The sequence below is a fragment of the Heptranchias perlo genome, chromosome 13 (genome assembly GCF_035084215.1).
Source record: "Heptranchias perlo isolate sHepPer1 chromosome 13, sHepPer1.hap1, whole genome shotgun sequence".
In the NCBI taxonomy this organism is placed as follows: Eukaryota; Metazoa; Chordata; class Chondrichthyes; order Hexanchiformes; family Hexanchidae; genus Heptranchias; species Heptranchias perlo.
This window is the reverse complement of record NC_090337.1, coordinates 51,328,477-51,341,294: the sequence shown is the minus strand read 5'-3', so window position 1 is coordinate 51,341,294 and position 12,818 is coordinate 51,328,477. Positions and strand designations below refer to the sequence as shown.

Genomic DNA, 12,818 nt, shown 5'->3' with positions numbered 1-12,818 from the left:
TCATCAACATTACCACACAAAGTGCTGTTCACATCAGTAATTCATTATTGTTCTAACATTAGCGTACTTTGGTGGCTTCAGTGAATAAATAATGCTGAAAGGATGGTATTCATATGAAATCTGTTTGCCAGACAGATCGTCAATTGTTCAAAACATGGGAGCAATTTCAATAGATTCTTAAATAACCAAGTGTTGAAAGCCATTTTACTGAAAGGCAGAATAAAGATAAGATGTCCCAAGTAATCCTACGTACTTTCACCTTTAATGGATCAACAATGCATGTATTGATCTTGGAAATCTGAGCTGAATGAGTCTGGTGAAAAGAACACAATACATGTTTATGCTTTAGCTCCACAAGGTCTTCTCATCTTGTATTTCAGTCTGATGCTTATAATTTGCTATATGCTGGTAGATTTTACAAAGGTTATACGAACATACGAAGGAGTAGGAGTAGGCCATTCGGCCCGTTGAGCCTGCTTTGCCATTTGATAAGATCATGGCTGATCTGATTGCCACCTCAACCCTACTTTCCCGTCTACCTACTATAACCTTTGACTCCCTTGTTAATCAAGAATCTACCTAACTCAGCTGTAAAAATATTCAATGACCCTGCCTCCACCGCTCTCTGGGGAAGGGAGTTCCAGAGACTCATGACCCTCAGAGAAAAAAATTCTCCTCATCTCCGCCTTAAATGGGAGACCCCTTATTTTTAAACTGTGGCCCCTAGTTCTAGTCTCTCCCACAAGAGGAAACATCCTCTCAGCATCTATCCCTTCAAGTCCCCTCAGGATCTTATATGTTTCAATAAGATCACCTCTCATTCTTCTAAACTTCAGTGTATACAGGCCCAACTTGTCCAACCTTTCCTCATAAGATAACCCTCTCATCCCAGGAATCAGTTGAGTGAACCTTCTCTGAACAGTCTGTAAAGTAATTATATCCTTTCTTAAATAAGGAGACCAAAACTGCACACAGTATTCTAGATGTGGTCTCACCAATGCCCCGTACAACTGTAGCAAAATATCTCTACCTTTATATTCCATTCCCCTTGCAATAAATGACAACATTCCATTTGCCTTCCTAATCACTTGCTGTACTTGCATACTAACTTTTTGTGATTCATGTATTAGGACACCCAGATCCCTCTGTACCTCAGAGTTCTGCAATCTCTCTCCATTTAAATAATATACTGCTTTTCTATTCCTCCTGCCAAAGTGGACAAGTTCACATGTTCAAATCATTTCACCCTGTTTTTGTTTTGTTCTAGCCTGCATTTCACTTCCATTCACAGTACAACAATCTTTTGGATATCATACATTGGCCGTTACAGCATAGGTCATTGAGCGGATAAGCAACTGTGAGAAGTGACAGAGCAGAATTAATGGTCGCAGCCTTTATACTGCCAGTTGTTAGTATACAAAAGATTTTTTAAAGCAGTGTGTGTTCATAAAGTTCAAATATCTTTACTTTGAATCTTCTAAATTATGTAATTGTAAATAAATGTGAAAGCCAAGGGTAGAAGTGACTGGGTTTCTTAGTGTTGAGATGCACTTTGGTACGTTAGTGACCAGTAACTTTTGGAGTGTGCATGATTAATCTCTGCTTTGGGAGCACATCAAAATTGTTGGCGGGAGCAGTTAGCTGCTGTGCATTAGAGTGCTGGCTACACAAATTTAAGTGATTAAAGAAGGGATTATCCCCTTCTGAGGCTGTAGTTTGCCATTGTCTAGAGTTTCCATTAGGCAGGTGTACTGCTTTGCTCATTCAGGTGGGCACTGCAGCAGTGTCTGCAGACTGCTTAGTTGCAATGCTAGGCAGTCGGCTGCATTGAAAAGTTGTGGACTGTTTTAACTTGTAAGATATTGAGAATGGGAATTGGGTTTGATATACCTCACCCTGCACTTGGTGGAGGAGGTTGACTCCTAACTTTACAGGTCCACTGCTTGCTCAGAGTACAGGGAGTCACGATTGCACACATTTGACAATCTTGGCCCAGTGCTGTGTTCTATCTCAACCAAAAGGGCTTCCACTTGATAAATGTCCAGCTGGTCTTTGACCAGCAGCAGTGAGTAACAAAGATGGATAGCCTCTTTTCCAACAGCTCCATGATGCCTTCATATTAAAACAATCCTCTATACGCCTGCTATTTCAAGGGGAAAGATGAATGGAGGGTTGGCTGCTGGGGTTTGAGGGCTATCCTGACTCCTGACACCTTGGCAACAATCTTGGACAGAGCACAGGTACAAGGAGGCCAATGCTGCAACAAAGATAGTTCAAACGACACTTAAGGCTGGACTGCTCTGTTGAAACAATACATGCATGGCAATGTACTTTGTGGTATGTGGTTGTGCTTGAATGTTATGACAGTGAATGAGTGATTAGGGAGTGAGGGGCATAACAAGAGAAGCAGGGTACTAACCCTCAGCTGAAGGTAGACAGTGAGAGTAGTTAGTGAATTGCAGTTTGAAGGAACTATTATGTCCATTGCTGTTTTATGTCCATACATGGAAGGCATTGAAAGAGCGATTAGGTTGTATGCTTTTGCAAGGGAAAACAGTACTTATGAAACCAGGCCCTTGAAATTGGATTGCGCAGTGACAAACGGGTGCTGAAAAGTCCAATATGACATGCCATATTGTTTAGGGCACCGGCCTGAAACAGGTGTTAGGCCCATTACCTATGCAAATCAGGGGCCTAACACTTATTTCAGGCCCCTTTCCGAAATTGGTTCACGACTGACCGCAGCAAGCGCTGTGTTTTCTCAGGCGCACTGTAGCCAAACCAATGGTCTTTAAAGGGTCCGTTGAATGTTTCCTCACAAAAGGTAAGTATTTACCTGTATATGGAGCCGAAAGGCACAGAAGTCTTCCTCCTGGCTCCATGTTAAAACTGTGAGCCACTGCCCCCCAACCCACTCATTGACCGCCTCCTCCCTCCCAGACTTACGGTAGATCCGGTGCAGGCGTCCTCGCTGGCCGATCTTCTTCTTTGTGAGTGGCACACTGTCACTTGGGGCATGACTACTGTCACCAGTACGCTGGTTGATCAATTTTGCATGGACCTCTTGCTCATCGGTTTTGGCACGGCAGTTTATGTTTACCGCTGGGTTCGCGTGCGGAGTCAGGTGCAAACCTATTTCTAGGCCTATTTATGGCATGCATAACTGGCCCATTATTTGCTTTAGGGGACTTGGGTCACCTTACCTACTCAGCGCTCTCCAAGTCTTGACACCTCATTCTCATTTAGATCCATGACTGTAGACTTCATTCACTCTCAGGCTTTGCGCGTTGTTCTCCTCTGGTAAAGGTATCCTCTGGGAAGTTGGCCATGTGGACCACCCTTCTTACAAAACCCTCAGACAGAAGCATTTTTACAGCTACATCACAGAATCCTGCAGTTCTGCAGCTCTGCTGCTCCATTTGGTTTAGTTACATTGCCAAAGTTTTCAGTCACATCAGCTAGCAAGGTAACAGTGTTCTTTTTCCTGGTTCTGCTTCACTTAGGAGGCTTCTGCAAACCTTTAAATACCTGCAAAATTCCAGCCACCTATTGATGAGAGCTCCGCATAGGGTCAAGTGGAATATCAGGCTGGAATGGATGTCTATGAATGGATGTCAGGTGAAATTCTCGTCACATTCCGTTTCTGCACTACTAATGCTACCATTGGATTCTATACCCTCAGAGGTGCCGGGTGTACTTTCACATTTGTGTCAGGGCTGCAGGAGAGTGGTACTCAAGAGGAGAGAGATGATATTTACGGGGATATTTACAGGGAAGCGGAGAGGAAGTGGGGGCGACTGTCCGTGTCCGGGAAACTCGGAAATATGGGAAAGGTGGAGGTCCTGCTGAATGTAATGGTAGGGCTCATTTGAATTTTTTTTCTCTGTTTCCCGCCTGGTAGCTGGCCAGATTGAGAGCTGGCTGGTTGCCGGGTGGGAAGGCCTGTGGTAGAAGGCCGCAGCTAGGGACCGGAGGGAGATCGATCGCGGCCGGGGGGGGCGGGGTTAGTGGGGGTCGACCAATCGCGAAGGGGTTGGCCAATTGCAGGGTGGGGGCATGGGGGGTTGGGGGAAGCACTCCTGCTCCTCCTGGCCCACATGCAGTGGTAGAAAAGCACTTACTTCCTGGATCCGACAATTCTCGCCTCCCTTCTGCTGCTGGATTTCCCGAGCCCCAGGGAACCTGGCCTACAGCCATTAAATTCTAATTTAAATTAAATTCATTTAAATTCTAAATTCTAATGGCTGCTAAAATCTGAGGCCCGCAGCCTCATTAACATATTTAAATTACTGACCCGCCTCTCGAGAGCAGGTGACTCCCCCCTCCACCCCTCCTACAACCCGCCCCGGTTAAACCGGAAGTAGACACTTTTGCAGCGAGTTGGGGTCGGGTTTCCCATTTTTAAGAATTTACAATTGAGTTGAGTTTGCTTTCATGGAAAACTGAACTTTTTCTGTCCCATTTTAATTTTTCAATGTTATTGAGATCCCTGAAACTGGACTATCCAGTTCAAAAATTGGTGGGACTCCAAACATATGCACTTAACGCTTCGACATGTATCCATGTTGCTCATATTTCTGCCTTAGGTTCAGCCTTTTATTATCTACCAATGTCAAATCTTACTTTAAAAAAAAATCTTACTAAAGAGATGAATATCAATTTAATCACATTTGAATCTGCACTTTCTTTATTAGCACCTGCTTGAAGCAATGTGGAACTGGTTGTGCTGAGCTATACTGGCAGCTCCGCCTCGCACTTGTGTCAACTGAATAGACCTCTGTAAATATGTGGTTACACACAAGATCAAGAGTTCTGTACATTGATGAAGTAGAGACAGATCAGCTTCGAGAAGCTGATCTGTCTCTACTTGTCGAAATGCAATGTTTTATCCCCAGTGTCATTAGACCAAAGTGTTTTTCATTAATGTGATGGGAAAATAGCATTTCAGGGATATATATAAAGATGCTATAATTCATACCAGTCTTATTGTTTAATATGGTACTGTCACATTTCATGTGAGTTGAATTTCATCTTCACTGCTTGGGTGGTAATCTGTCAGAATGAAAATTGGGTGGGTTCTATAAAGGGTGGGTTCTATAAAGGGTGGGCAATCTGCTCTGTCAGATTACTGCCCAGGTGATGAAGACAAAAATCTACCCCATGATCTTTTGATCATTTTTCAGCTGGTGTTGATATTGTTTTCCCATAGACTATAAGTAATAGGCAATTTTTTAGATTGCTTCTGCAATTAGAAAACACCTTACACCCAGTGTATTTGGAAACTCTTTGATCCTGTTTCTAGCCATGAATAGCAAGAGATGAAATGTCAGAAATTGGGATAAAGTCTGGAAGAGAGAGACCTTTTGAAACAAGAAGGCTGAGAGGATGGTGAGGTTTTTAATGAGAAAGCTGCAAGGGCTTTTGCCAAGACTAAATGCTGGAGGAACAGTTAGAAATCATCTTCTTTAAGTAAAGTAACTTGTACTGTTTGAATTGAGTCCAATCATTACTGCCATTCTGTATGTTCATCTTATTGTGAAATAAAGCAACTTATCAAGTCACATCAGGCCTCACCTCAGCAAATATTTTCTTGGTTGACCTTTGGAGAGATTGAAGCAGTACATATGTGAAAGACACAAATATCTGGTTCAGATCACAAGGCAGTAGTATTACTACACGCCCATGTTGTAGTGTTGTACAAACAGTTTGAATCAACACCCATAAAAGTAAAATACTCAGACTGCTTATAGGAGCAACGGTCACCACAGAACCAGAAAAAGTATCTATGGCAGACCTGAATTTGTAACAGGTAATTTGGACTTTCTCATTTTTTGGAACGGTTTTACAAAGACAACAGTATGATGCTCGTCCTAGAACCAAGTGTATTGTAACTTTGGTTATTGTGAATGAAATTAATTTGGTCTCTGTTCTTAGTATAGCTAGGGTTTGTGTGTGTATGTGTGAGGGGACAGGATTAGACTCAGCTATGATACCCCCATGGTTGACTCATCTGACAACACTCACTGTCAAGACTCACGTGTAAATAATGGCCATTTTGGGGGTACAGGATGGTACTCAGTGCTCATGGAACTGTAGCCCAGCAGTCAGTGCCTTCAGGAGAGGAGGGAGGAAATAAAACTAAATATCAACTAAATCAGTTGAAGGAAGGACTCTATTTCAAAATCCTACTGCTGGTAGAATTTTTTAATTCCTGTTGTGCTCCTTCCTCTTTTTAATCCAATGCTAATTTTCACTTTTTCAAAACTTGTGACTTTAACCTTTGAAAGTAACATTCCATCAAAAAATACTTCCTGTCTGAATCCACGTTTAATCGACTATGATTATACTAACATATTTTCCCTACCACCCACTTCAAACATTTTAAAGAATGATTATACGAGAAACGCATAGTTTTTTTCCCCCCTTCTCTTTGTTGCTCTGTTCTGACGTTAAACCTCACCGAGACAAGCAGTGATCTGGTTACAGTCTGGCCTAGAGAAGTTCAATTATTTTGAGTTTCATACACTAATTCTGCATTTGTTTTGTCACTTGCAGAATGATAGTGAGTATACAATACTTTAGGAGCAATCTTCAGAAATACATGGGGAAGCAGTTTCTCAAGTAAGTACTGCCAGAGTTTCGTTCTGAATCTGTGTTTTTTTTAATTGTTCCATTGCCAATGTACTGTAACTTGCTCAGACTGCGAATGGTACTGTACAAACTGATCTTTTCTAAGGTTTTAGTCAAGAATTATGTTCTTTAAAAAGAAAACGCTATTGACTGTTTATAATTAAACTTATTAACTCAGATTGCAACAGCGTATTTGAATAGTTTATCTAATCAGTAGTTCATCTCTGCCACTAATCACATTGTTAAACAAAAACTTGGCTTTATTGCTGTAACTGTCTTTGTCCACTTTCTAATTTCTGTTTAACTCTTTTGCCTAAGGAGTCATCTTGCATTTTTTTCTGTTTAATTACTGCTCGTGATAATAGCAGACAAATACATAATGTCGTCATATGACTTTCCTCTGAGCGCTATTTTAAAAGGGAAGTTAACCATTTATTCTGACCCTTTCAAAAAATGGGTACGTTGGAAATAAACATAGTGCGATTATTTTATTTAAAAAACCTTGAGTACTGTACATGAAATGTGGTTTGCAGGAACAAAGGAAAATAAAATTTGCGCTCTTAGCTGACCTTGACTGTTTGCCTCCAGGCTGGTGGCTGTAGTCCATTGTAGTCCTATTGATAAATACTGCCACTTATCCATGGATGTTGACTGCCCTAATCAGGTGGCACAGGCTCTCTTCCCACTTATTGCAAAATAACAGAAACCTCCACCGTGAGCTCATCAATAAACTGAAAAAAGTAACCTGGCAATGTAATCGAATAAAGTCTGCCTCGTGTATCATAGTGGAACACTAGTAAAATCCTAAATATAATTCTTTACATTGAATAAAGCCCATCACCACTTCAACCCCATTTGCTATTTTGTTTCCAAATATTAGTAGTTGCAGAAGTGCAGTAACATGAATAATGCCAGTTAATACTCTGACAACAGGGAACATCCTATTTAGTTCCAAAACGTGGCTACAACCAGGCTTGAAGAAAATAAACCTTCACAAGAACTTCTGGGTATAAAGAAAAAAAAGTTTTCTTAAAAATGAAGTTTATTTGTGTACCTATGTTTATATCTATGCTATTTATGCTAGGGGTACGGTAGTATAGTGGTTATGTTTCTGGACCAGTAATCCAGAGGCCTAGCCTAATAATTTGGAGTCACGAGTTCATAATCCTGCTACAGCAGCTGGGGAATTTAATGAATTAATTAAATAAAAACTGGAATTAAAATACTAGTATCAGTAATGGTGACCATGAAACTACCGGATTGTCGTAAAAACCCATCTGGTTCACATTTAATGGCCTTTAGGGAAGGAAACCTGCCATCCTTACCCAGTCTGGCCTATAGGTGACTCCAGACCCACAGCAATGTGGTTGATTCTTAATTGCCCTCTGAAATAGCCTAGCAAGCCACTCCAGTTGTACAATCTCGCTAAAAAAAGTCATAATAAGAATATAACCGGATGGACCACCCAGCATCGGACCACTAGGCACTGGACACGACAAATGCAACCCAAGCCCAGTCAACCCTGCAAAGTCCTCCTGACTAACATCTGGGGACTTGTACCAAAATTGGGAGAGCTATCCCACAGACTAGTCAAGCAACAGCCTGACATAGCTATACTCACAGAATCATACCTTTCAGCCAACATCCCAGACTCTTCCATCACCATCCCTGGGTATGTCCTGTCCCACCGGCAGGACAGACCGACCAGAGGTGGCGGTACAGTGATATACAGTCAGGAGGGAGTGGCCCTGGGAGTCCTTAACATTAACTCTGGACCCCATGAAACCTCATGGCATCAGGTCCAAACATGGGCAAGGAAACCTCCTGCTGATTACCACCTACCACCCTCCCTCAGCTGATGAATCAGTCCTCCTCCATGTTGAACACCACTTGGAGGAAGCACTGAGGGTAGCAAGGGCACAAAATGTACTCTGGGTGGGGGACTTCAATGTCCATCACCAAGAGTGGCTCGGTAGCATCACTGCTGACAGAGCTGGCCGAGTCCCGAAGGACATAGGTGCTAGACTGGGCCTGCGGCAGGTGGTGAGCAAACCAACACGAGGGAGAAACTTACTTGACCTCGTCCTCACCAATCTACCTGTCGCAAATGCATCTGTCCATGACAGTATTGGTAGGAGTGACCACCGCACAGTCCTTGTGGAGACGAAGTCCCGTCTTCACACTGAGGACACCATCCAATGTGTTGTGTGGCACTACCACCGTGCTAAATGGGATAGATTCAGAACAGATCTAGCAGCTCAAAACTGGGCATCCATAAGGCATTGTGGGCCATCAGCAGCACCAGAATTGTGTTCCAGCACAATATGTAACCTCATGGCCTGGCATATTCCTCACTCTACCATTACCAACAAGCCAGGGAATCAACTCTGGTTCAATGAAGAGTGTAAAAGGGCAGGCCAGGAGCAGGACCAAGCGTACCTAAAAATGAGGTGCCAATCTGGTGAAGCTACAACTCAGGACGACATGCATGCTAAACAAAGGAAGCAACATGCTATAGACAGAGCTAAGCGATTAAACAACCAACGGATCAGATCAAAGCTCTGCAGTCCTGCCACATCCAGTCCTGAATGGTGGTGGACAATTAAACAACTAATGGGAGGAGGAGGCGGCTTTGTAAACATCCCCATCCTCAATGATGGCGGAGTGCAAAAGACAAGCCTTGAAGCATTTGCAACCATCTTCAGCCAGAAGTACCAAGTGGATGATCCATCTCGGCCTCCTCCCGATATCCCCACCGTCACAGAAGCCAGTATCTAGCCAATTCGATTCAATGCACTGGATACAGCAAAGGCCATGGGCCCCGACAACATCCCGGCTGTAGTGCTGAAGACTTGTGCTCCAGAACTAGCCGCGCCTCTAGCCAAGCTGTTCCAGTACAGCTACAACACTGGCATCTACCCAACAATGTGGAAAATTGCCCAGGTATGTCCTGTCCACAAAAAGCAGGACAAATACAATCCGGCCAATTACCGCCCCATCATTACTCTCAATTATCAGCAAAGTGATGGGAGGTGTCGTCGAAAGTGCTATCAAGCGGCACTTACCAATAACCTGCTCACCGATGCGCAGTTTGGGTTCCACCAGGACAACTCGGATCTAGACCTCATTACAGCCTTGGTCCAAACATGGACAAAAGAGCTGAATTCCAGAGGTGAAGTGAGAGTGACCGCCCTTGACATCATGGTAGCATTTGACCGAGTGTGGCACCAAGGAGCCCTCGTAAAATTGAAGTCAATGGGAATCAGGGGGAAAACTCTCCAGTGGCTGGAGTCCTACCGAGCACAAAGGAAGATGGTAGTGGTTGTTGGAGGCCAATCTTCTCAGCCCCAGGACATTGCTGCAGGAGTTCCTCAGGACAGTGTCCTTGGCCCAACCATCTTCAGCTGCTTCATCAATGACCTTCCCTCCATCATAAGGTCAGAAATGGGGATGTTTGCTGATGATTGCACAGTGTTCAGTTCCATTCTCAACCCCTCAGATAATGAAACAGTCCGAGCCTGCATGCAGCAAGACCTGGACAACATCCAGGCTTGGGCTGATAAGTGGCAAGTGCCAGACAATGACCATCTCCAACAAGAGAGAGTCTAAACACCACCCCTTGACATTCAATGGCATTACCATCACCGAATTCCCCCACCATCAACATCCTGGGGGTCACCATTGACCAGAAACTTAACTGGACCAGCCATATAAATGCTGTGGCTACAAGAGCAGGTCAGAGGCTGGGTATTCTGCGGCGAATGACTCACCTCCTGACTCCCCAAAGCCTTTCCACCATCTACAAGTTACAAGTCAGGAATGTGATGGAATACTCTCCACTTGCCTGGATGAGTGCAGCTTCAACAACACTCAAGAGGCTCGACACTATCCAGGACAAAGCAGCCCGCTTGATTGGCACCCCATCCACCACCCTATACATTCACTCCCTTCACCACTGGCGCACTGTGGCTGCAGTGTGCACCATCCACAGGATGCACTGCAGCAACTCACCAAGGCTTCTTCGACAGCACCTCCCAAACACGCGACCTCTACCACCTAGAAAGACAAGAGCAGCAGGCACATGTGAACAACACCACCTGCACGTTCCCCTCCAAGTCACACACCATTCCGACTTGGAAATATATCTCCGTTCCTTCATCGTCGCTCAGTCAAAATCCTGGAACTCCCTTCCTAACAGCACTGTGGGAGAACCTTCTCCACACGGACTGCAGTGGTTCAAGAAGGTGGCTCACCACCACCTTCTCAAGGACAATTAGGGATGGGCAATAAATGCTGGCCTCACCAGCGACTCCCACATCCCATGAACGAATAAAAAAATATACATATTAATGGGCCAGAAATCGCTCCCAAAATAATGCAGGAGCTGAACAGCGCTTTGCTTTTTTTGTGATGAATGGAAGGAACAATGTAACATGCGTTCGCAGTGAAACGCGGAAATCCGGAACTTGCTCCTAGTGGTTCACCGGTGATATGACAGCTTCGAACTAAAGGGCCATCGCACGCTGCAATCAGAGAAATCATTGAAAAAGCGTCAACTTGCTTATCTGCCCAGCTGGAAAGTAACTAATTACGCCACAGAGCAGATACACTTGAAAATACCAAGTCTAAACTATGTTTTAGTTTGGAGAGTTTTCCCCCTGATTCCCATTGACTTCAATTTTACGAGGGCTCCTTGGTGCCACACTCGGTCAAATGCTGCCTTGATGTCAAGGGCAGTCACTCTCACCTCACCTCTGGAATTCAGCTCTTTTGTCCATGTTTGGACCAAGGCTGTAATGAGGCCTGGAGCCGAGTGGTCCTGGCGGAACCCAAACTGCGCATCGGTGAGCAGGTTATTGGTAATTAAGCTCGGTAGGTCTTCATGACTGCCAAACAACTAAAAATTAACTTTTAAAAATGTGGAGTCTTAAAGTACTCGTTTTAAACATCCTCCTTGCGTCTACCCTGTCGAGCCCTGAAAGAATTTTGTATGTTTCAATGAGATCACCTCTCATTCTTCTAAACTATCGAGAATACAGGGCCTAGTCTACTCAATCTCTCCTCATCCCAGGAATCAGTCTGGTGAACCTTCGTTGCATTCCCTCTATGGCAAATATATCCTTTCTTATGTAAGGAGACCAGAATTGTACACAATAATCCAGGTGCGGTCTTACCATGGCCCGATATAATTGCAGTAAGACATCTTTACTCCTGTAATCAAATCCTCTTGTAATAAAGGCCAACATATCATTTGCCTTCCTAATTGCTTGCTGCACCTGCTTGTTAGCTTTCAGTAACTCATGATGTGGAGATGCCGGTGATGGACTGGGGTTGACAATTGTAAACAATTTTACAATCCAGTGACTCATGTACAAGGACACCCAGGTCCCTATAAACATCACCATTTCCCAATCTCTCACCATTTAAAAAATACTCTGCATTTCTGTTTTTCCTATCAAAGTGGATAACTTCACATTTTTCTACATTATATTCCATCTGCCATGTTCTTGCCCACTCACTTAGCCTGTCTATATCCCCGTGAAGCCTCTTTGCATTCTCCTCACAACTCACATTCCCACCTTGTTTTGTGTCATCAGCAAACTTGGAAATATTACATTTGGTCCCCTCATCCAAATCATTGATATAGATTGTGACTAGCTGGGGCCCAAGCACCGATCCCTGCCGTACCCCACTAGTCACAGTCTACCAACCTGAAAAAAACCTGTTTATTCCTACTCTCTGTTTTCTGTCTGTTAACCAATTCTCAATCCATGCCAGTATATTACCCTCAATTCCATGTGCTCTAACTTTGTTCACCAACCTCCTGTGTGGGACCTTATCGAAAGCCTTCTGAAAATCCAAATACACCACATCCACTGGTTCCCTCTTATCTATTCTACTCGTTACATCCTCAAAGAATTTAAAACAGAAATAGACAGTTTCCTAGAAGTAAAGGGAATTAGGGGTTATGGGGAGCGGGCAGGAAATTGGACATGAAGCTGAGTTCGGATCGGTCAATGCCCTGTGGGTGGCGGAGAGGGCCCAGGGGCTATGTGGCCGGGTCCTGCTCCGACTTCTTGTGTTCTTTAGATTTGTGGTTGGGATCAGATCAGCCATGATCTTATTGAATGGCGGAGCAGGCTCGAGGGGCCGATTGGCCTACTCCTGCTCCAATTTTTTATGTTCTT

At 43.9% G+C, this 12,818-nt stretch overlaps 1 protein-coding gene across 9 annotated transcripts in view; it reads left to right on the top strand.

Annotated features, from left to right (window-relative positions):
- The window catches only part of LOC137331588 (beta-galactoside alpha-2,6-sialyltransferase 1-like), a 156,726-nt gene that overhangs the window by 46,500 nt on the left and 97,408 nt on the right, over positions 1-12,818 (top strand). For 7 of the 9 annotated variants that reach the window (XM_067995480.1, XM_067995475.1, XM_067995483.1 and 4 more), the window contains one exon: positions 6,556-6,621. The exons of the other annotated variants lie outside the window; for them this stretch is intronic. The gene's annotated coding sequence lies outside the window, so the exon portion shown is untranslated. The remainder of the gene's footprint in view (positions 1-6,555; positions 6,622-12,818) is intronic. 9 annotated transcript variants of the gene reach the window in all.